General features: G+C 43.2%; 1 long non-coding RNA gene across 1 annotated transcript; it reads left to right on the plus strand.

The window, feature by feature from the left end:
• The first annotated feature begins 881 nt into the window (after window positions 1-881).
• On the plus strand, window positions 882-1,660 carry LOC120921779. The gene is made up of 3 exons (XR_005744971.1): window positions 882-924; window positions 1,321-1,509; window positions 1,631-1,660. It is a non-coding gene; the product is annotated as an uncharacterized LOC120921779 (long non-coding RNA).
• Window positions 1,661-26,336: the final 24,676 nt, after the last annotated feature.

Genomic DNA, 26,336 nt, shown 5'->3' on the forward strand with positions numbered 1-26,336 from the left:
CACTTTTATTAGTGGGGGGAGTGGTAGTGTATGGCATTGGAAGAAATCACATCCAGGTACATGTGAATGGACAAGTTGGTGACAAGATACACAGCGGGTCCAACCATAAGGGCAGTGAGACCTATCTAGTAATAGAAGGTCCATCCATTGTGGTGAGTGTCATCCATGTGGGGTCACCTGGAAGTGGTCACGTGTTTATCTGTTACTAATGACACAGCACCTGATCACCTACCTCTTGTTTTTCAAGCAACTAATATTTGAAGGGATCTTTTTGATACATTGGAGATTAGTTGTATTTTCTGGTGTTATTCATTTCTTTATTCTTTACATGTGGCAAACTGTTTAATAATCTTTATTTATATTTTTGGCAGCGCAGTCTATATACACATTTACTGGAGATCATATGACCATCACATTGCCTCCCCTCCACCTCCCTCCCTGATAGAATAGAGAAATACAAAAAAGATTCTAGAAGTCACCAGAGAGATTATGGAGGAGAGGTGAGCGGTGCCGGGAATTCTGGGACATTATCCAGTAACAGACAAGGGGTGTGTCTGGATGGTGACTGAATCATTGTGTGTGTCAGGTTCCTATTAGGTGTCAGGATGTCACTGTCTATTTCTCCATGGAGGAGTGGGAGTATTTAGAAGGACACAAGGATCTCTACAAGGACGTCATGATGGACAATCAGCCACCCCTCACATCACCGGGTAAGAGGAGACTTTATTGTAAAGGAGAGAGCAGTACGGAGGCTCCACCTAGATCCCCCATCATCTGATAAACACATAGAAACAATGTATTCAGTCAGTGTGTGTGTTTCCTACAGATGGGTCCAGTAATGGGAACCCACCAGAGAGATGTCCCCGTCCTCTGTATTCCCGGGATTCCACACAGGAAGGTCACACCATCCCCCACCATCATCAGGTAGATGAGGAACAATCACTGATAGTATCGTTAGGATCTGTACATTATCTGCATTGTTACCATTGATGTCATTTTTATTCTATATTCAGAGTGGAAACCTGAGAGATTCTAAAGTTGAGGTTAAAGAAGAGATAAAAGAGGAGGATGATGAGGATGGGGTGATGGAGGAGTCAGAGTCTCTAAAAGAACACAAAGATCTGTACCAGGACACCATGGTGGAGTCATACAGTAATGGGAACCCACCAGAGAGATGTCCCCATCCTCTGTATTCCCGGGATTCCACACAGGAAGGTCACACCATCCCCCACCATCATCAGGTAGATGATTGACAATTATTGGTAGTTCTGATTTATACACATCATGTTTGTTACATTGAATGTTTTATTATATATTCAGAGCTGTAATCTCGGGGACTATAATATTGTAGTTAAAGAAGAGTATAAAGAGGAGTATGGAGTGATGGAGGAGTTTTCAGAAGGACACAAGGATATGATGGAGCCACCTAATACCAGGAACCCACCAGAGAGATGTCCCCGTCCTCTGTATTCCACACAGGAAGGTCCCACCATCCCTCACTGTTGCAAGGTTGGTGGGATGGAGGTTATAAAACACACTAATAGAGACAATGTGTGGATATTAAATGTGATGTTACAATAATAAAGCTTATATCTTACAGATGATATTCTCTCTCATTTTCTTGATTTAGAGTGGAGATCCAATCGATATAGAATTTGAGTTGAAATCAGAAGAAGAAGAGAGGTATGTGAAGGATGATCAACAGTCTATGGAGGAGGATGGAATAACGAGGACATTTATAGAGAAGGACACTCCTACAGAGATCAGCACAGGTGGGTCATTAACACTAAATACATTGCTCCACTCATACTGCTTACTGATTGGTCCGGATTAGGGCGAGGACTGGGTGATACCCAGTTATATAGAATACCAAGTTACTTTTAGCAGCAAAAATTTGATCAAACTTTATCAAAAAATTGTTGAATTTATTCCATTTACAAAATGTATATTTATTTTATCAAGAAGTTCAGACTAGAAATAGTGCATTGTTCTTAAAAACGGTGTCAGAACCATTGACGTATCTTGGCATAGAGCCAACATATACCGTCAGAATGTTTATACTGAACTATAAAATATTATTGTATTTATGGAAATATGTAAATCTGTGCTTTGTGAGATATACAATTTTCCTACAATACAAGATATCCAAATTCTTTTATCCGTGCTATTTTGAGGACAAGCAACACAACTGAATATTTAAAATATATATATTTATTAACTAAAGATGTAGTGCAACAATTAAAATCAGGTACAATTTGTGTTAAAACAAATAATTGATATGCTTCTACAATCAGAGATAAGCCATGGTTAAATGTTCAGATAATATTTACATTATATGACAAGGTATATTCATAGCTCCTATTTAAATCATCCTGGCGTATTTAAAACCTGGTGGCTTGTACCTTGACATGTATTATCTCTTCTCAATGACAAACAGATCTCTTGCTACTACTTATATATACGTGTACAGAATAAATGTTATATTTGTACACAAGCTTTGCAATGCAAACAAGCTTAATTTTTAATTTAGGAAGAATTTATTTTCACATACCTCATTCTAAAACCGATTTACCGTCGTTAGCTTTTCAAAGACAAACGTAATGCGTATGTCTTTAATATTTGGAATACAATTATCTCATACTGCAGTTAGACATAACCAACTCCCAAATTATATTTGCCAAGTATATTTAAACAGTCTTAGTTGTGTGTATGTGAAAACCTTCAAATTGCCAAAAGGTAAATTATCAAGATTATACATTACAAGTATGTAAGAGGTCTTGCTGTTTGAGAAGTGAGAAAGTCATAATGAAGGACTTCTGTGAGCCCCCTACATGTTTGCGGTCAATCTCTGCCTTCCAGCTTCCTTCAGAGATCAGATCAGGCTCCAGCCATCAGCCCTCCAGAGATCAGCTCCCATTGGCCTGGAGATCCCATCAGCCTCTTCTCAGATCCCCCCTCTCCTGTGCTGTGTAATCACTTTTTATCTCCCCAAAGAAGTGGGTGTGTATTTCACTGGCGATGTCACATGATACTATGTTAGCTCAGCTGCCCTTAGCAACCAATGATCTGGCTATCTTAAACCATGCCGATATTAACCTGTAGGGGGCAGTGGTGTATAAGAAATTATTCCTAATGATAGGGTCAATCAGAGTTAATCAGGATTTATGACCCCCTCTGACTTGAATCTTGGTATAGCTTAATAAACTGTTTTATATGTCAAACAAAATGACAACGAACCCAGACATTTCGGCAACTTCTCAATTTATGATTGAGATAAGGTTTTATGGTCAGCACAGATGCTTTGGGAAGTTTATTTGAACTATTGCCGGAATGTGATCAAAGCAGTCTAATACTTTTAAGCTAGTATAGGATCTTGTTCTTGGGACCCTAGTTATCTATGTATTAAACAGGTTTATATGTGAATTACTAATACACATATATTGTTAAAGCATTATAAAGAAACAATACTATTTCAGATATATTATTCCACCGGGATTGTGAATGAGCCCCTTCGGTCTCATAGTACAAAGACCACACTGTGTTTTGTGTCATGCTGTGCAGGGCCTTTCATCTTGTTTATCTTTCTGGGAGTCCTAAACCTGTGATTTACAACCTAAGAACAATGTCTATTCATGCCTGAGAACCTATGTTGAAACTTTAACAGGGAAAAATGGCTGTCCTTCAGTTCATCATATACATGAATAGGGAACAATATGAAACATATATTATGTGCGACATTATATGTATTCTTTTAACCCCAAATGTTCTGACAACGGATTAAATGCAATCAGACAATTAATTAATTACCATAAACATATCAACAAACTGGACAAACATGTAACAATACAAAACAGCACTGAACAAAGTGTGGACGCACTGCATTAGCCCATGGTCAGCCAAGAAATCAAATCATTAGGATATAATCTGATAGAGTGGGGTCTTAAATGGTCCCCTTAGTACACTAATTATTTGGCTGGCAGTGGGCTAGTCCAAGTGTGGAAAGGGGTGGGATAGGAGGGATAAGGAGCTAGCCTATAGAGGGGTGATGGTTAAGCCTATCATGCAGATAAGGGTGATATCGGCCTGTAATCCCCTGGTCACTTTCCTGAGCTCGGATAATCTTCCATCTCTGCACTGCAGACACAATTTGACTGGATTTATGGAGATTCTGGGGTTCAGCTGGCAGCCAAATTGTTAATTTTCACCATAGGATTACTTGTTCTGTTGTCTGCTGGCTGTGCCGGGTGGAGGGATATGTCTGTATAGTCTCAGACCCAAGTCACTGAGTGCAGTCTCAGGAGATGGGAGGCAGCAGTGTGGGATCTCTGCAACTTGTCTCATGTAAACATTTAATCTTCCACTGATTACTGAATACTAATATTAGGAGTCCTGACCCTTACACTAGGGCTCAAAATTTTAAGTCCTGAGCTACTAGCCAGACCTTAAGGATTACTCGCCACCAGTTGCCCCACCCAACCCAACAAGTGCCCGCCTCTAAACATACCCTCATAAATTATCTCATGAAATTATACTTAAATGTTTTATGCAGAACTAAGTTACAAAAGTAAATATTAACAACAACTTTATTAGTGCCCCTCAGCACAGCATGACCAGTGCCCATCAGTACAGTCTCACCTGTGCCCGTCACTACAGCCTCACCTGTGCAGAGGAAGAGTCAAGCTGGCTGATCATCATTGACCGGGGATTGCCCACTGTAACAGCTTTCATTTGAATGGGTTCCCGGAGACGCTCACCAGGGCCGTCTTTACCATAGGACAAACAGGGGCAGCTGCCCAGGGCCCTGTCACTGTTGGGGGCCCAAAGCAACCCCCTTTTTTTTTTAGGGGTCCGGAAGTCCCCAGGGGCCCCAGAATCTGATTGGTTCTGTTAAGTTTTAGACACACAGTAATTACAGCTTAGACCACCGTGAAAAGCTCCCAGTATGATGGTTATAAGGAAACAGGCAACCAGGAAGTGTGGAGATCACAGCAGAATTACAGCAACTTCAAAGCAAAAACGAACAATAAGGACATGAAACCAGTACTGCAGTAAGGTAAAGGAAGCTATTTAGCTAAAAAAAATAAAAAAATTCTTTTAGTGATCCTTTAATATTGCCACTGACTAACAATGGTGGAGGGATATCTAAATGCCGCTGGCCACCAATGGGGAGGCATATCTAAATGGCATCACCACACTGATCATCATTGCAGAAATAATAAAGTAGAATTACAGCATAAACCCAACTAGCCTTAGAAATGTCCCTTCCTAATACCTATGCTGACTAACTTATTTTCAGGCTGCTCCAGTCTGGTCATGTGATCTCCCCTGTGTGAGCCAGCAGCGTATGCGATGGAGAGGAGGGATCGCTGGCAACGTCTGGGACATGGACATCTATGGGTAACCTCAGCACTCAGGCGTTGCCAGCAGTTGTTGGATTGTTCTTTCCTTTGCCCTGCAGCCACTGCTGGCTGACATAGGGAAGATCACATAACCAGACCCGAGTAACCAACAAATAGTATAGAAGGATCGGAGAATTTGTCCCCAAACCCAAAACTCCAAAGAACAAGGGAGAAGCGGGCGATTGGACTATCACGGTACAGATACATAAAATTAAATAAAGTATGAAACACATGTATAAAAAATATGTAAATCAGTTTTATTAATACAAATCAATAAAAGACAATGACATTCATACATAATTAAAACCATTTAATGGCACACCACATGGATCACCATAAGAAGAGTCCCCACATGGGGGACATATCCCAATGGGACATGGGTCGCGGAGGGCATCTCTACTAGTTTTGCGGTAGAACTGCTTCTTCAGGAGAGTGTCTGCAAAGAGTTTAATAAATTGATCAAAAAACTAGCAATTTGAAAATACATATATACATATACATGAGACTGTATTTTCGAATTGCTAGTTTTTTGATCAATTTATTAAACTGTTTGCAGACATTCTCCTGACGAAGCGGTATCCCATGTCCCATTGGGATATTTCCCCCATGTGGGGACTCTTCTTATGGTGATCCATGTGGTGTGCCATTAAATGGTTTTAATTATGTATGAATGTCAGTGGGGTGGATTCAAGAAGCATTTGCGCCTGTGTAACCATCGGTTACACAGCGCAATTGCTTACTTGCCCCGGCGTAACGAGTGCTCCTGATTCAGGAACCTCGTTACGCCGACTGCAGCCTAAGATCATGGGCAGCCCATGTTACGTATACCCGTCGTTCCCGCGTCGCGAAATTAGAATTTTACGTAGTTTGCGTAAGTGAATCGTGAATGGCGCTGGACGCCATTCACGTTCACTTTGAAGCAAATGACGTCCTTGCGACGTCATTTGCCGCAATGCACGTCGGGAAAGTTTCCAGACGGAGCATGCGCTCTACGATCGGCGCGGGAACGCGCCTAATTTAAATGATTCCCGCCCCCTATGGGATCATTTAAATTGCGTTTTGCCGGCGCGCCAGCGCAATTTACAGAGCTTCTGCTCCGTGAATCAAGCAAATTTGAATCGGAGCAAATTTGTAAATAATGCGCAATTCTACCTGAATCCGGGCCATTGTCTTTTATTGATTTGTATTAATAAAACTGCTTTATATATTTTTTATACATGTGTTTCATACTTTATTTAATTTTATGTATCTGTACCGTGATAGTCCAATCGCCCGCTTCTCCCTTGTTCTTTGGAGTTTTTGATTTGGGTACAAATTCTCCGATCCTTCTATACTAAAAATGTTTTGGATGATGGTACGACCTATTGTATTATAGTTTATCTATTTATGTTTGAAGAGGCTATTTTTTCATAACCAACAAATAGGTAAGTATATAAAGTACATTATTTCTGTATTTAACACAGGTTTGGCAGCATAGGTGTTGGGAAGGAGCAGAGGGTATTGTTAGGTTCAGGCTGGAATTCCACTTTTAGAATCTGCCAATGAAAAGGGGTTTAGAAAGTACAATGCCACTAACCACCTATGCTGGGGGTTATTTTCCCTGCTACAGACACCTATGCTGGGGGTTATTTTCCCTGCTACAGACACCTATGCTGGGGGTTATTTTCCCTGCTACAGACACCTATGCTGGGGGTTATTTTCCCTGCTACTGACACCAATGCTGGGGGTTATTTTCCCTGCTACTGACACCAATGCTGGGGGTTATTTTCCCTGCTACTGACACCAATGCTGGGGGTTATTTTCCCTGCTACAGACACCTATGCTGGGGGTTATTTTCCCTGCTACTGACACCAATGCTGGGGGTTATTTTCCCTGCTACTGACACCAATGCTGGGGGTTATTTTTCCTGCTACTGACACCAATGCTGGGGGTTATTTTCCCTGCTACAGACACCTATGCTGGGGGTTATTTTCCCTGCTACAGACACCAATGCTGGGGGTTATTTTCCCTGCTACTGACACATATGGAGGTTATTATTGCAGAAACTGACACCAAGTTGGAGGTTATTAATTGCGGAAATTGACTCTGATGTTGGGGGTTATTGTTTTGGAAAATACCATCTATGATAATCATTATTATTACATAAACATATACATTTTTAAAAGAAACACATTTTTCTTTGTTTCTGGTTGCAATTTTGCAAATTTTGGCTAAAATTTATACTGCTACATTGTTTTGGTAAAAATATCCCAAGTTATCGGTGTATAGTATTGGGGCTGTGTGAAAGTTATAGGGTCTACAAGCTATGGTCCAATCAAACCGGATTTGCGGACGGCCCATGTCATTTCTTGAGACACTAACAAGCCAGGAAAGTACGAATACCCCTCAAATGACCCCTTTTTTTTTAAAGTAGACATCCCAAGGTATTTAGTAAGAGGCATGGTGAGTTTTTTGAAATTCTAATATTTTCCCACAATTATTTGCAAAATTAAAAAAAATTCCCACAAAATTGTCAAATTAACAGGTTATTTCTCTGACATGGCATATGCATACCACAAATTACACCCCAAAATACATTCTGCTACTGAGTAAGGCAATACCACATGTGTGAGACTTTTCCACAGTTTGTTTAATAACATCCTCAAACTTTGGAATCTTAAACAGAAAGTGATAATGAGGGGGAGGAGTCAATAATCCAATGATGGAGGTCTTCAGGATCAGTCCAGTCTTAATCTTGGTTGTTCTCCTCCCATCCTCACTCTCTGACCTCTTGTGGGGCTCAGCCCCGCTGTTTCTCATGACTAATTAATGGACTAAATAAGGAAGTGCAGGACTTCTTATGTTGGGAAGATGGCAATGAGTGATAGAGGAGGTGGGGACACTCGTCCTTTAATCCCCTCATCACTGTCACTCCTATAAAAGACAGTTCTCGATGTTTCCTCACTCTCTGACTAAGGTCCATGAATAAAGAAATTATCTGGTAGGAGATCAGAGGACCCATTTACTAGTTACCTTGAGGGGGGAATTGTAAGATCCTCAGAGACAAAGCTGCCTGATGTGGGCGGAGTCCTGGTTTAGGGAAACCAATCTGCTCATGTCTAGTAATAATCTTTGTATTTCTATTTTAGTAGATGGACGGGAGATGAGGAAAACCTCAGAGGATTATCTCACTTTGTCTCCAGACTGTAAAGCAGAAGATGAGGACATCACACAGTATAGTCCAGGAGAAAACCCGACTACCTCAAATGTCCATCCGGCACCACACAATGTAGATGGACCATCGTATTCCTCTTATCCTGAGGAACCTCAGACTGTGCGGGACGGTGCCGGACCATCATATTCCTCTTATCCCGAGGAACCTCAGACTGTGCGGGACAGTGCCGGACCATCGTATTCCTCTTTTCCCGAGGAACCTCAGATTGTGCGGGATGGTGCCGGACCATCGTATTCCTCTTATCCTGAGGAACCTCAGACTGTGCGGGACGGTGCCGTCCTTCCAACAGATAAGATGCTTTCCTGTACTGAGTGCGGGAAGTGTTTCCGTTCTAAATCCAAACTTAATGTGCATAAAAGATCTCACACGGGGGAGAAGCCATATTCCTGTCCTGAGTGCGGGAAATGTTTTTCAGTGAAGTCCAATTTTTCCACACATCAGCGATCTCACACAGGGGAGAAGCTGTATTCCTGTCCTGAGTGCGGGAAATGTTTTTCAACGAAGTCCAGTCTTTCCGCACATCAGAGATCTCACACGGGGGAGAAGCCGTATTCCTGTCTTGAGTGCGGGAAATGTTTTTTATGGAAGTCCACTCTTTACACACATCAGAGATCTCATATAGGGGAAAAGTCGTATCCCTGTCCTGAGTGCGGGAAATATTTTGTACAAAAAGTACATCTTGTCATACATCAGAGATCTCACACAGGGGAGCAGCCGTATTCCTGTACTGAGTGCGGAAAGTGTTTCCGTTTTAAATGTCATCTTAATGTGCATAAAAGAACTCACACAGGAGAGAAGCCGTATTTATGTCTTGAGTGCGGGAAATGTTTTTCAGATAAGTCCCATCTTTCCAGACATCAGAGATCTCACACAGGGGAGAAACCGTATTCCTGTCCAGAGTGTGGGAAATGTTTTTCAATGAAGTCCAATCTTTACACACATCAGAGATCTCACACAGGGGAGAAACCGTATTCCTGTCCTGAGTGTGGGAAATGTTTTTCAGTGAAGTCCCATCTTTACAAACATCAGAGATCTCACACGGGGGAGAAGCCGTATTCCTGTCCTGAGTGTGGGAAATATTTTTCAATGAAGTCCAATCTTTACACACATCAGAGATCTCACACAGGGGAGAAGCCGTATTCCTGTCCTGAGTGTGGGAAATGTTTCTCAGTGAAGTCCAATCTTTACACACATCAAAGATCTCACACGGGGGAGAAGCCACTTTCTTGTCCTGAGTGCGGGAAATGTTTTTCAGATAAGTCACATCTTTCCAAACATCAGAGATCTCACACGGGGGAGAAGCCGTATTCCTGTCCTGAGTGCGGGAAATGTTTTTCAGATAAGTCACATCTTTCCTAACATCAGAGATCTCACACGGGGGAGAAGCCGTATTCCCGTCCTGAGTGCGGGAAATGTTTTTCAGATAAGTCCCATCTTTCCAAACATCAGAGATCTCACACAGGAGAGAAGCCGTATTCCTGTCCTGAGTGCAGGAAATGTTTTTCACAGAAGTCCACTCTTTACAGATATCAGAGATCTCACACGGGGCAGAAGCCGTATTCCTGTCCTGAGTGCGGGAAATGTTTTTCATTGAAGTGCAATCTTGACAAACATCAGAGATCTCACACAGGGGAGAAGCCATATTCCTGTCCTGAGTGCGGGAAATGTTTTTCACAGAAGTTCAATCTTTCCAGACATCAGAGATCTCACACGGGGGAGAAGCCACTTTCCTGTCCTGAGTGAGGGAAATGTTCCTCACTGAAGTTCTGGGTTCCTGTACGTCATGGATCCCACATGTAACAAAACATCCCACACTCCACTTGAGTGCTTTTGTCATATACCGCTTCCTTCCAGTCTGAATACAGATATTAGATATTATTGCCGCATATTACAACCACAAACAAGGCAGGACTCATTTGGCTGCTATCTGGGACATAAACTCTTTATTAGAATACAGTCTTTTATACATTTGAGGAGGAGGTTCCCCCCCCCGCTCATATTACTCAATTACTAAATTAACATGAGCTAATTAACTAATCATTTCCAGACTAGGTGACTCTGAGATATGACCTTTCATGTCCTAGTCTTGCTGTCTCCTAGCTCCCTAACTACAATACACATTATCATAAATATCAACACAGAACTCCTTCACACAATAGCAGAGTTAATTAACACAAACAACAATAAGTGAAGTACCCAGAAGCCACACTAGACTTATGCCGCATACACACGGTCGGACTTTTGCTCTCTATCTAAGTTCGTCGGAAATTGCGACGGAAAAAGTCAGATGGGGCATACACATGGTCAGAATATCTGATGAAAAGCTCCCATCTGACTGTTTCCATTGGAAATTCCGACTATGTGTACGCAGCATCATTTACAATAAACACATTATAGCAGACAATCTAAGACAGGTGGCTGGCTGATGACATCAGCATCTGCTAATATGGCATATAGGCCCTCGACATGGTTCCCAGCGTCTGTGTGTCTTGGGGGAACATGGACTTGAATCCAAAGTTAAATTACTTCAAGGGTCCCCAGGCATACACCTCACAAAGAGTAGTGTTTCCTCAAAACCCATAGTCAGTAGGCAAAAGCCTCTCTCCCGGGTGAGTCTATCACACAACCCTCGAGGTGTATTAGTGAGTGTGGGAAATGTCTTGTATATGAATGTTGCTGGACATCACAGCTCTCATGTGGGGAAGAAGCACACCCTGATATACACCTCAGATATACTCCATGGCTGATCTTCATCATGTAAGAAACAGTTCCAGGGGTATGGACATTTTTGGAAAAAATGACTTGTCCAAGGGACTAAATTGGGGTCCCAATCTCCTTGTCCCTTATGACAATCTCTTTGTTCCTCATCTACCAGAGAGCTCAGCAGCGGTGTGGGAGTTCATTAAAAACTACAAGCCGACATCGAAAAAGTACAGAACTCTGTGAATGAATGTCACGGCTTTTCATAAAGTGACAGCCGGTTGGGGGAACTTCTCCCCGCACTGCTGTCACACAGAGGACTCGGATCGCTGAGCCGCTGCAGGAACATGTAACATCTTCCCGAAGGTGAACGTTTCCTTTAAATCTTTCACTGCCAGAGCCGGTTTGCAGGAGTTTTTTGCCCACATGTATAACCTCTTCAATACCGGACACTTTCACCCCCTTCCTGCTCAGGCCAATTTTCAGCTTTCAGCGCTCTCGCATTATGAATGACAATTGCGCGGTCATGTAACACTGTACACATATTTTTATCTTTTTTCCCCACAAATAGAGCTTATGTTTTGGTGGTATTTGATCACCTCTGGCATTTTCATTTTATGTGCTACAAATAAAAAAAGAAAATGTTTAAAAAAATATGTTTTTTTTTGTTTCTGTTATAAAAATGTTGTAAAAAAAGTAAGTTTTCTCTTTCACTGATGGACACTGATGAGGAGGTACTAATATGCATGACTGAAGGCCGATACTGATAGATGGCATTGGTGAGGAGGTACTGACAGGCATACCTGATGAGCACGGATTGGCATCCCTGTTGGGCACTGATTGGCATCACAGACGGGAACTGGTGGTCATCACAGGCGATTATCACTGATGGGCCTGTACTGATAATCAATGCTGAATATCAATACAGATCCCCCAGTCAGGAGAGCCACTGATCGGCTCTCCTCTTCTTACTCCATGTCAGCATGAATAAAGAAAAGCTGATAACCGGCACTTTCTGGTTATGATGTGATTAGCTTTGATTGGACACAGCTGATGACATGGAAAGAGCCTACGTCATAGGCACTTTACCGAGATTGGAGATGTGGTGTGTCAGAGGCGACACACCGCACCACTGATTGCCACACGCCCGAGCGGCTTATTCTTCTGTATGTCATATAACTTCCAGTCAGGATAATGGAACCCCTGCCTGGCCATCATTCTGCTATAGGGAAGGAGTTGAAAAAATAATTTTAGGCCTGAAGATTATATAAAACCCCCAAAACATGATATATTTTATGAAAGCAGACACCCTAGAGAATAAAATGTGGTAGTTCCAATTTTTTATGTCACACAATATTATCGCAAAAGTCTAGGAAACGCAAGAGTTCAGTAAAAAAAACACACACAAGTAAATTTTAGGGGGCACAAAAACACAATAAATTACCCAATTTTTTGGTAAAATATAAAACCTGAGGAGTAAATAGATACCCAACATGTCAAACCTTAAATTTGTGTGCGCCTGTGAAATGGTGACAGTACCCTATATTTGTTATAGGCGATGCTTTAAACGCCCCATATAGGTCATCAGTTTAGTGGTACGGAGGAGGTCTGGTGATAGAATTATCGCTCTCATTCCGGTGTGCGCAGCAATATGTAACATTTGTATCACAATCAATGTTTTCAGGTGTAGTCACCCCAATGTGTGAGTTTATCTTGGTACATGCGTATATGTGGGGGCATCTGGGTTTAAAAATTTAAAAAAAAAATTCATCACATAGAGCAGCCTTTTTTTAACCAGGGTGCCCTGAGGTTTCTTCGGGGTTCCTTGGCAAAATGCCACACATGCCACACAATTGCCCCAAAATTGTATACAATCCGGAGGGTGGATGAAGCTTTTTAGTTACACAAAGCCTCAGGTTTTCATTGTACACCATTACAACCTTCTAACTGCCAACCTCCTAACGACCAATGACATCATGAGCTGATAAGGGGGATGTCAGTTGCCTGAATGTCATCCTTGTGTGACCCTCCCCCGCCTCTCTCCATCAGCTTTGGGGTCTCATTAGCTGAGTGATGGAGAAAAGCTGAGGGAGAAGAGAAACATTGGAATACGTCAGGACCAGTTTGTAAAAGTCTATTTGCTTTGGAAGAAAAAATCACTTATAATGTTGGATGTCCTACGTGTGTGGATGTTGTTATATTATGTAGAACTATTAGAATAGTTTTTACATTTTAGATTGGGGTGCCTCAAGACTGTCAATAATTGTAGAGGGCACCTCAAGACTGTCCATAAATTTGAAGGGCCCCCTTAAGACTGTCCATAATTTTGGAGGGCGCCTCAAGACTGTCCATAGTTTTGGAGGATGCCGTGACTGAAAAAAGGCTGGGAAATACTAACATAGAGGACAAAAAGTCCCCTATATGATGATTTTTTGATCTTTAATGAGACATCCAGGGTCTAAAAGACCCCCAATGTCCCCCCTGTACTCCACTGAATGTAATGTAATACAGATCACACTTCATTATATTATTTCTCTGCCTTGATGGCGGGGAAACTGTCACCAGGGACCCGGAAGTGATGTCATACATGTCACTTCCGGGTCAGGAACAAGAAGAGGAGGAGAGCAGATGTGTACCCTCTCTCCTCCCTCCCCTCTACCCATCATCACCTGCTATGCTGGTCCCGGGTCCACAGATGGGTAAGTGGAGCGCGGGATGCATAGCGGGAGTGTGTGTCGGGGTGGACGGCACTTTACCGGGGGGTGTGGAAACATTCGCTGAGCCACCCGAATGCTTCCATCCGACAAGTAAACCTTCTCCTTGCTCGCCCACAGCAGGGTGAAATATAATATAAAAGCCATCTGGTCCTCAGAACTGCATGTCCCGGGTATCAGGCGATAGGAATTGTTCATCCCGGAGTTCATAAGGAGATCAGAGATCACCAAAGACATGGATGAAGTGTTGTACCGTGTTGTCCATTGATAGCAGTAGAAAAATAAAAATGGAGTCATTACCTCTCATTGGCTGAGTACATTTTGGGGTGCAAATTAGTTGAACAAATGTGAGCGGCATTCACCCAGCTGTGATGAATATTGGATGTATTTTATTTCATACTCTGATTTCCTTGGCTCCATCTAGTGGCCATAATGTGGTATTGTGATATTTTTACTAATGGAGGTATGTCAGGAAAATACCCCATTATGGTCACTAGATGGAGCTGATCATCATAGAAAATCACTTTGTTACATTACGGGCAGAATATGTAATGGCTGAATGAGTGATTGTCACATCCCATGAATTCTCTATAAGTAGACCCCTTAGTTTCCTCCATCAGACATGTCTTCATACTAATACCTGAGATCATACTCATACACTTATAATTACCAAAACATCACACCGACCCCCCTGAGGTTCTTCAATGTATTTGGGGGACCTTTGGAGGGTCTGTGTGCTGTATGAAAAAAAAAGAAACCGGCAACAAAATGTAATTTTCTGGCAATTTATACTGATACATTTTTTCTTTGTAAATGTCACTTTTTCTGTAGCCCGTCCTACAACAAGAATGAGAAAATGTATAGAGACCCCCAAATACAGACCAGACCCTCTGAGTGTAAGATGGATATTAAAGGGGGACCTCACACAAAAAAGTGTGTGCCCCCCAGAAAATCCATACCAGACCCTTCATCCAAGCATGCAGCCTGGCTGACCAGGAAAGGGGGAGGGGCGAGCATGTGGCCCCACCCCTTCTGAACCATACCATGTGCCCTCAACATGGGGGGACTCTTCCCATGGAAAAGCACCGTGGCCCCATCCTCACAATTCTAGCTTGGTGGATGTGGGGGTCTGTGAACAGGGGGGCTTATCAGAATTTGGAACCCCTCTATAATATTTGGGGTCCCACATATACTGCTTCTCTTCCACATTAATTAATTTGAGGTACATATCGCACCTACTCATTCACAATAAGAAATAAAGCAATAAAGACCCTCATCAATGTCTTTTGTTAAAATAAAATCCCCCAAATAAGTCTCTCATTGTAAATCCATCGTCAATCCCGATGCCAACCCCCCACTGACTGCCCCATAACCCCCAATGACCCCCCACACAGGAGCGATCTCTGATGCTGACTGATAGTGTCCTGAGCTGTCATCAGCTATATAAAGGAAGGGGCGGGGATAGTGGTGACATCATTGCTCAGATATGGTCATATTCAGACAATGATGTCATGATCTATGCCCCACCCATTTGCCTACGTGGCCATGTAAGGGAATGGGCAGGGTGAAGTCAGCAGTTGCTAAGGAAACAGCTGTTGCTTCCCTAGAAACCAGTGACAGCCAGAAGCCGTCACATTCGTCTGCACCAAATGCCATAAACGTTGGATGATCAGAAGAATGTGGGAGGAGCCAGTGTTCATCCAATCTTCTGTTCAGACACGGAGCTCCTCCCTAATGCAGATTATTGTCAGCGTGGAAGTGATTGTATCTGACAGACAGAGATCTGTATGTGTGTGTGTATCACTGCCCGACACACCACATCACACACTTCATCCAATCTGCCCTAAATCATGTGTGTGGGGGGGGGGGGGGGGACAAGTCATCACACCAGGATTCTTGGGGATCCTCTGAAGTGTGTGGGGATCACTTGTCTGCTCCACGCTCCTTAGATTGTATCAGATTGTATGAAAGATTTGTATCTGCCTGTGTGTGTCCAGCCAGATAAATGTGGGAGAGTCTCCCTCCAGTGGTGGTCAGCGGTATTGCAGGCTGTGAGAACCGTATCATAGCGGGTTTTATGAAAATGAAGGGAAAGATGGAGAGCCGCACTCCAAAGACCGTTGAGGTTGTCTTTATTAAACGAACAGCAAATACCGCACAGGGTTACAGCAATAGAAACAAGGGAACTGCCGACGCGTTTCGCACTGGGTTAGTGCTTATTCGTGGCTTATATTTGCTGTTCGTTTAATAAAGACAACCTCAACGGTCTTTGGAGTGCGGCTCTCCATCTTTCCCTTCATTTCCATGCTTGCCTCGTGCACTGCCAGCACCCTCGGTATCCTGAGCCAGCCTGTGATTGCACAGCAGACCCCCCTGGAGCCGTGATTTCTTTTCTTCCATTCATAGCTGGTTTTATCTTCCCAAACAAACCACTCCCTCATTTCTCCTCCACCAATCAAGACTCTCGCTTCACTTAGCAAGTCCCCATGTGGATGATTTCCTGTGAGATAAAATAAGTCCCATTGTTGGTGTCAGTGATAATAAATAAGCCCCATTGTTGGTGTCAGTGAGATAAAATAAGCCCCATTGTTGGTGTCAGTGAGAATAAATAAGCCCCATTGTTGGTGTCAGTGAGATAAAATAAGCCCCATTGTTGGTGTCAGTGATAATAAATAAGCCCCATTGTTGGTGTCGGTGATAATAAATAAGCCCCATTGTTGGTATCAGTGATAATAAATAAGCCCCATTGTTGGTGTCAGTGATAATAAATAAGCCCCATTGTTGGTGTCAGTGATAATAAATAAGCCCCATTGTTGGTGTCAGTGAGAATAAATAAGCCCCATTGTTGGTGTCAGTGATAATAAATAAGCCCCATTGTTGGTGTCAGTGAGATGAAACAAGCCCCATTGTTGGTATCAGTGATAATAAATAAGCCCCATTGTTGGTGTCAGTGATATAAAATAAGCCCCATTGTTGGTGTCAGTGAGATAAAATAAGCCCCATTGTTGGTGTCAGTGATATAAAATAAGCCCCATTGTTGGTGTCAGTGATAATAAATAAGCCCCATTGTTGGTGTCAGTGATAATAAATAAGCCCCATTGTTGGTGTCAGTGATAATAAATAAGCCCCATTGTTGGTGTCAGTGAGATAAAATAAACCCCATTGTTGGTGTCAGTGATAATAAATAAGCCCCATTGTTGGTGTCAGTGAGATAAAATAAGCCCCATTGTTGGTGTCAGTGATAATAAATAAGCCCCATTGTTGGTGTCAGTGATAATAAATAAGCCCCATTGTTGGTGTCAGTGATAATAAATAAGCCCCATTGTTGGTGTCAGTGATAATAAATAAGCCCCATTGTTGGTGTCAGTGATAATAAATAAGCCCCATTGTTGGTGTCAGTGATAATAAATAAGCCCCATTGTTGGTGTCAGTGATAATAAATAAGCCCCATTGTTGGTGTCAGTGATAATAAATATGCCCCATTGTTGGTGTCAGTGATAATAAATAAGCCCCATTGTTGGAGTCAGTGATAATAAAGTGTAACCCCAGCCCAGCATTGGTGGTCAGTGGTGGTACTTACCTGATCACACACTCCCGCTGCCTCTCTGCTGATGTCGGAGTTCTACTATCACTGTCAGAAAGGAGATCTCTGCTCCCCACAGTCTGGTATAATTGCAGTGCCTGGTGATGGGACCCAGAGAATGTTCCCCCCGTCATCCCCTCACTGACACTCCGCACTCGGAGTCCTGGAACCTGTGAGATGAGGACATGAGGGGACAGAGGAATAAATCCCGGTGACTTGTCCTGAATGTTCCCCTATGGGGGAAGTTCCTCCACTGACTGCGCAGGCGCAAACTTTCTGACGGAAATCCCCGAACCTCGCCCGGCAGCCAGGCTCTTTCCTTAACATCCCCGTGGATTGGAGGATGTTAAAAAAAGAGCCAGGAGGCCGAGCGAGCGAAGCGAGCCGTCCGAGCGAAGCGAGGCCGACTGGCCACTTTCCTCTAAGTCCACGTCGCCCTGGATGCCGGCCGCCGTTCGGGGATTTCCGTCAGCAAGTTTTCACCTGCGCAGTGCTTGACGGAACTTTCCCGATGACTGGAACCAGCTCAGCGCATCAGTTCGCGCATGCGCTGGAACTTCCATGATACATGGAACCAGCACGTCAGATCACCGGGACTGTCATTCATCATCTGGAAGCAATGGCAAGGCTGTAATCACATTATGAGATATTTCTCTGGGCTGCAGTTCCTCTGAACTCCACAAGATGGTGATCTCACTTCTACTCAAACAGGAAGTATCCAATAGGAGACAGACAGGAAGTGATGTCAGGTACAGACAGGAAGTTCCGGGTGAGAGGTGAGTCGGGAAGAAGTAGTGAGGGGACGTTGCTGGAAGTGGTAGCAGAGGAGGTAATAAGATCTTATTTTCTATTTACACCCAGTAACCCCGTCATGTCCGTCCTCTTCCTCCATAGTCATGATGATATAGAAGTTATATTAAATTATTCTGGGCTATTAATGGTTAAGGAATCTGAGTGGGGGTAGGATTGATTTTTAGGACCTCTTCACCGGGCAATCGATTGTCATTTTCCAATCCAAACGCGTTGGATGTCACCAGGTTAGGAGAGGCGCCCTCTCTGTTTACATAAAACGGTATCCGGCCAGCCATCCAATGGAGTATCTGCAGCCGGGACCCTGGCGGTGGATTAGCACTTCTGCTCCTAATGCCAGTATTCCCCATTTACTGCTATAGAGACATCTATTGCTTCTCAGGCACCACAAACTCTTTGGGACTACAGAGCCCAGCACACCTAGTCATCTACATAATTTGTTATCAGAACGGTGTATTGGAACTATCGTGTTGTGGATTCAGATATTTTGTCCATAGTGCAAGCGCTGCCCCAACATTTATTATTTGTGGATTTACCCCTTCAGAATCAGAACATTTCCCCATTTATGGGGCCGGAACATTCTCTTCATTCTGGAGATAAATTCTAGTAATGTGTTCCTCTAAACAAACATCACTGACAATAAAGAGACAAGACAATGACCATCCTGACCATACATGTCCTACAAAGGGCAATGATTACACTACACAGGCAGCCAATGGGCAATCATTAAAATATGCAGCCAACACAATAATGGAGTGCAGGGGTCAGGAGTATGGAGCATAGAGCCCCTTACATTGCTGGTCAGGAGTATGGAGCATAGAGCCTCTTACATTGCTGGTCAGGAGGAAGAAAACATTCCCCAGCCTGATATGAAAAACATGTTCCATCATTGGTTGGTGCCAGAGGGAGGAAAATCCTGAGGGTTCTGTGGGAAGTAGAGGAGCTGAGGGGTCTCTGAGGAGGTAGTGGAACTACATTGAGCCTCCTGAGGGTTTACTGTATCTAATGGACTCTTTTGGACCCCTGAGCAGGAAGTGAAGCAGAAGGACTTAGGGAGCCTTTTAGGAAGTAATAGTGCAGAAGAACTTTGAGAGGTTAGCAGGGCTGAAGGGCTGTGGGGCCTCTGAAGGGGTAGTCAGGCTGCAAGGCTCTGAGGTAAGGGGGGCATTAGGGCTCGTAGGGGCTCTTGGTCTCTGATGCTCCTCCCACCCCACCTGCACTTACTTTTTTGAGCTCCTTAAAGAACTCCTGCCAGCAAGTGAAGGAAACCTTCACCATCTCACTGGTCAAGAAATATGTTGCAGGACACAAAATAGACCAAGACTAAGAGAACAAACCCCTCCCCCTGCTGTCCTCCCCCTTCACACAATGGGATGACATTGAAGGGAAAATAATAGACTCCTTCCCCACAGCTCTCTACTACACCAGCAGCATCCTCCTGCTATCCAATCCAATCTCTTCTCTTACTGCAGAGAGTGATATCACTCCTGTCAGTCAACAGGCTGCCGGAGATTTGAGCCTTGCAGCCGGAGTTCTGGCAATTATCCTGATTAATCCGCAACGACAAAGTTAGCAAGTTCCCCTTCCTGGACATCATGATGACCCGACATTGACCTCACAGCACTGCCTCAGAGCAAACAAGTCACAGGAAGGATCGTATTTATGATTCCTTGTCTGCAGATCTAAAACTAATCAAAACCAATTCAGAAACCAAATAAATCCAACAGAGAAAAGGGAATTTCTGATCAAAGAGAGTCCCGGACCTCACAAATGTAGCAAACACTTAACATTCCAAACTAAATGTGTTCCCATGGGGGAAGTAGTCCTTAAACATCCAGCAACCCTCCTATTCCCCTATCACATCCACATCCTATTATTGTGTGACCAATACCATCCAAATAATTCTTACTTTAATTTCCCAAAGTTATCCGTCTACAAGGAGACCTGTATAGATCAAATGACGGGACCAATGAGGATGGAGGAGGACCGGAGTCACATGACTGAGAAGATACTAAACCTCACCCTGGAGATCATCTACCTGCTGACCGGAGAGGTGAGGAGGATTCTGGGAGGTCACATGACATCACTCTTATCTCTATTAATAATACACAGACCTGACCGGAGAGGTGAGGAGGATTCTGGGAGGTCACATGACATCACTCTTATCTCTATTAATAAAACACAGACCTGACCGGAGAGGTGAGGAAGATTCTGGGAGGTCACATGACATCACTCTGATCTCTAATAATAAAACACAGACCTGACCGGAGAGGTGAGGAGGATTCTAGGATTCTAACATGATATTCCTATTGGTTCCTCAATACAGAGATTTCCTCTTGTGAAGTCAGGTGATCATATGACCATCACAGTGCCTCCATGTGACTCCCTAAAACCTGAGAGACACAACATGGAGAAGATTCTAGAAGTCACCAAGAAGATGATGGAGCTGCTGACAGGAGAGGTGAGGAGGATTCTGGGAATTCTGGGACATTATCCAGTAACAGACAAGGGGTGTGTCTGGATGGTGACTGTATCATTGTGTGTGTCAGGTTCCTATAAGGTGTCAGGATGTCACTGTCTATTTCTCCATGGAGGAGTGGGAGTATTTAGAAGGACACAAGGATCTCTACAAGGACGTCATGATGGACAATCAGCCGCCCCTCACATCACCGGGTAAGAGGAGACTTTATTGTAAAGGAGAGAGCAGTACGGAGGCTCCACCTAGATCCCCCATCATCTGATAAACACATAGAAACAATGTATTCAGTCAGTGTGTGTGTTTCCTACAGATGGATCCAGTAATGGGAACCCACCAGAGAGATGTCCCCGTCCTCTGTATTCCCGGGATTCCACACAGGAAGGTCACACCATCCCCCACCATCATCAGGTAAATGAGGAACAATCACTGATAGTATCATTAGGATGTCTACATTCTAATAAGGAATATGAAACATAAAAAACAAAAATACACTATACACCAAATCGAGTAAACTACAAATTTATTGAGCAATGGGCTCAAGATCAACAACATAAGTACCATAACTATCCTCATAATATCCTAACAACCTCCAATTATTATATAGCTTGGGTCTGGGTAATTTGTTTAGTCCACCACCAGTGCTATACATGTATGTTTTTAGTGGGCTGTGCACTTATTTGAATTGTTTTTACTTCAAGGGTTAATTTTACCTGGGTCCGGATTTTTGTTAGTAGTGGTTCCAGTGTTATTACATACAGGAGGGGCGAGAGCGGGCAACCCTGTCTGGTTCCATTTTTCATTTCGAACACAGACGACACACTCCCATTGACCTTCACCCTTGCCGTCAGGTATAAATATAGATTCCTTACCCACTTCATAAATTTTGGTCCCAGACCTATGCTTCGTAGGGTCTCCATCATAAACCCCCAGTCGACTCGGTCAAATGCTTTTCCAGCATCTATTGACATGAGTACGACTGGGGGTTTCTATTTTTCTTGCTGTAATAGGAGAATTGTCCTTGTACTATTATCTCTCCCTTCCCTACCTTTTACAAACCCCGCCTGGTCAGTATTTATCAGTTCAGGCATTAAACTTTTTATCCTTGTTGCCAATACTTTTGCGTACACCTTCAAATCCGCATTCAACAATGCTATTGGTCGATAATTGGAGCACAAGGTTCCATCTTTTCCTAACTTAGGGATAATAGTGATATTAGCAAGGAGCGATTCTTTTCTAATTTCTTCTTCATCTCCTATCTTGTTAAAATAATTGCACATCTCCGGGACCAAAAGTTCTTTGAATGTTTTATAATATTTAATCGGTAAACCGTCAGGGCCTGGGTTCTTACCCCCTGGTGTCTCCTGGAAAGCTTTACAAATCTCCTCCTGAGTAATTGGATCCTCCAGGGATTCAATATCATTTTGTGATATCTTTGGCAAGTTAACTTCTTCTAAGTACTCTTTGATTTTTCTTTTTCTAATATCTTCTTGCTCTTGAGTCTCATTAGTTCGAATGGAGTATAGAGAGCTATAAAAAGTCTGAAACGCCTCTGGCCTTCATGATTTTTAATTTTTTTCAATATAATTTATATTTTTTTTCCTTAGATATTCTAGCTAAATATTTCCCTGGTTTCTCCCCCCCCCCCCCCCTTATATCTTTCTTTAGCAACATTTTTAAATATTTTTCTGGTTTCTAGTTTCATCAAATCTCTAAGTTGGGCCCTCTTTATCACTATTTTCTGTTGTACTTCACTTTCTCCTCGTTCTTTGTGTGCTATCTCCAATTCGTGAAGATGCGTTGTTAATGTTTTCATGTTTAATTCTCTTGCCTTTTTTATACCTGCTCCTGCAGAAATTAATTTCCCTCTAATATATGCCTTATGGGCTTCCCATACTGTAGCTGTACTTACAGCCGACGTATTGTTTATCCTGAAATATTGTTCCAAATCATTTTTCACCATCTTGCTTACCTCTATGTTCTCTATAAGTTCTTCATTTAAATTCCACGTTCCTTTTCTTTGCTCTAATTCTTTGAATCTTAATTTCACTATTACCGGCGCGTGATCTGAGATTGTTATTACACCTATTGAGGTTTTAACTATATCTTCCAATAACTCATGATCCACCATCATATAGTCCAATCTTGAGTATGTACCGTGCACAGACGAGTAATATGTGTAATCTTTTTTATTTGGGTGTGTGATCCTCCATGGATCTATTAATTGCTGATTATGCATTTTTTTTCTTCGTTTTCGGAGTTGCTTAGTATCTCGCGTCTGTGCACCGGACGTACTATCAAGATGGCGTTCCATTGAGAAATTGAAATCTCCTGCCAAAATTACGTATCCCTGTTTGAAGTCCATTAAGGCATTCAGAATCCTGCTAAGGAATTTTTGCGGGTGTCTATTAGGGCAGTATATATTTGCAAGCGTATATTTTTTTCCCTGAAGGACCCCTCTCAGAAACAAATAGCGACCCTCTGGGTCAACTTTCCTCTCGTCTACCTTAAAAGAGATGTTTTTCCCTATCCCTATAGCCACCCCTTTAGCTCTCTTCTTTGGAGAGTCACCATAATACCAGTTTGGGACTGCCCGAGAATAAAGTCTGACATTAGATTCCAATGTTATGTGTGTCTCCTGAAGAAAAACGATTTCTGCGGAATACCTTTCCACCTCTCTTAACACCATATGTCTCTTCTCAGGGGAACTAAGACCTCTTACATTGTATGTTATTAAGTTTATATTAGTCATAGCTTTTTTTTTTTTCCCGTTTCCGGTACGGATATTTTTTTTGTTTTAAGGCACACAGATCCGAGTCCCCATCTCCTCCCCCCCAAGCCTTTCCTCCCTTACCATCCCCCCCTCTCCCCCCCACCCTCCCCTCCGGTCATACCTTGACCCTATGGTCTTCATTTGGAGCCTTTTCTATTTGGCGCTCTTGGCGCTCTTTTGCTCCTCAGGCTAAGGTGGAGTTCTATTTTAGCCCGGTCTCCTTTCCCCCGGTACTGGGGAACTGGTGGAGGAGTGCTCTCAGGGTCCCCCCTCTCCCCTGTCCCACTCTAATAGCTTACTATATTGACCCTCCTTGTCCCCCTCTCCGCCCACCAGCCCCCCGCCTCCTCCCCGACCAACCAACTCCATTGGAAATTTTTTGGTATTGGGATGTCTAATCTTTGACATAATTCTGGTATTTCCTCAATGAACCTCAGTCTTGCCGAGATCCCATTTTTCCTGCCTATTAGGCACGCTGGGAATCCCCAATTATACTGAATTTCATGCTCCTGCAAAACTTCTAACAATGGTTTTAAGCTCCTTCTTCTTTTTAACGTCTCTTGAGACAGATCTTGGTAAATTTGTCCCATGTGTCCTGACGAAGTTCCGCCCCCTGGAACGAAACATGTAGACGCTGGGATTTCCTTCCTCCTTTTTCATCTGGCCCGACCACCCCATCTTAGCAGAGAGCTCAAGTTTTTCATCGGGGCTCATACAGCTGACTGTGTATGAGTTCATTAAAGAGTCCAGCCACCTATGATTGGATCAGCTGATCAGCACATGGTGCACAGCAGTGGAGCATTTGATACTCATCAGGACTCGATCATACACAAGAGATTGGAGAGACCGGGTACACACGACTGGAGCAGCTGATCAGCACAGAGAATGTGAATGTTGTCTGGATTTCATCCTAATATAGGAGAGCTGTACTTGCTGGGAATAGCAGAGCGGACATTATTTCCATTCCTTCACTTGGAGGGGAGCATGAACCGAGAACTGTGAGTACTTCTGACGCCCACATTGGGAGTCGTGTGCCCTGGTGGCATTACTGACAGGTTGAAGTTTGGCTGTTTTTTGTTGGGAATTTCCCTCCCCCATCTCACTGGCTTACCACTCATCTCTGCCAGCCCTCCCAGCCATTGTTATCAGTACGCTCCCACGGAATGTTTATCATGCTGGTATAAGTGGCATATATCTGATCATGACTGTCATGAACAAGTCTCCTTCATACACCTTTTATTACCAGCGCAGCAGCTGGACACCGATTCTCTGATATTTGAGCTTTTTATTCTTTTATGTTCCTTAGCCGTTTTCTTTAGACAACACCCCCTCGGTTATAGGGTGAGTACTACCTTCTTCTTCTATTAGTGGGATTCCCATTTTTTCTTCTTTGCTACATGATCTGTACATTATCTGCATTGTTACCACTGATGTCATTTTTATTCTATATTCAGAGTGGAAACCTGAGAGATCCTAAAGTTGAGGTTAAAGAAGAGATAAAAGAGGAGGATGATGAGGATGGGGTGATGGAGGAGTCAGAGTCTCTAAAAGGACACACAGATCTGTACCAGGACACCATGGTGGAGTCATCCAGCTACAGAGACCCCCCAGAGAGATGTCCCCGTCCTCTGTATTCCCGGGATTCCACACAGGAAGGTCACACCATCCCTCCTTATTTAAAGGTTGGTGGGACGGAACATCTAGACATGGACTTGTGGGGGGATGTGTGGATTTTATAGATGTGATGTCACAATAATAAAGATTATATCTTACAGATGATATTCTCTCTCATTCTCTTGGTTAGAGTGGAGATCCAATCGATATAGAATTTGAGGTGAAATCAGAAGAAGAAGAGACGTATGTGAGGGATGATCAGCAGTCTATGGAGGAGGATGGAATAACGGGGACATTTATAGAGGAGGACACTCCTACAGAGATCAGCACAGGTGGGTCACTAACACTAAATCCATTCCTCCACCCATACTGCTCACTGATTGGTCCAGAGTAGGGCGGGGACTGGGTGATATCAGCCTGTAATCCCCTGGTCACTTTCCTGAGCTGTTTTCCCCCCGTCCTGTATTTCTCTGGGATAATCTTCCTTCTCTGTGCTGCAGACACAGTTCATGTATCTAGGATGGATTTATGGAGATTCTGGGGTTCAGCTGGCAGCAAAATGTTTATTTTCATTATAAATGTTACTAGATCTAGGCACCTGGGGTATGTGCTTTGGGTCTTCTGCCCCATACCTGGGTATGCCTAGATATCTGAACAGGATTACTTGTTCTGTTGTCTGCTGGCTGTGCCGGGTGGAGGGATATGTCTGTATAATCTCAGACCCAAGTCACTGAGTGCAGTCTCAGGAGATGGGAGGCAGCGGTGTGGGATCTCTGCAACTTGTCTCATGTAAACATTTCATCCGCCACTGATTACTGAATACCAATATTATGAGTCCTGACCCTTACACTGTATAATTTATATTGTACATTATACACCGGACCCCTGCACTATATACTCTATGTTGTACATTACATACTCCTGACCCCTGCACTATATACTCTATGTTGTACATTACATCATTCTGATACTATATAGTCCTATCTGTTTTATCTTATACAATATGTTGTACATTACATAGTCCTGACTTCTGCTCTCTCCCCTCTACCCACT

The sequence above is a fragment of the Rana temporaria genome (genome assembly GCF_905171775.1).
Source record: "Rana temporaria chromosome 4 unlocalized genomic scaffold, aRanTem1.1 chr4p, whole genome shotgun sequence".
In the NCBI taxonomy this organism is placed as follows: Eukaryota; Metazoa; Chordata; class Amphibia; order Anura; family Ranidae; genus Rana; species Rana temporaria.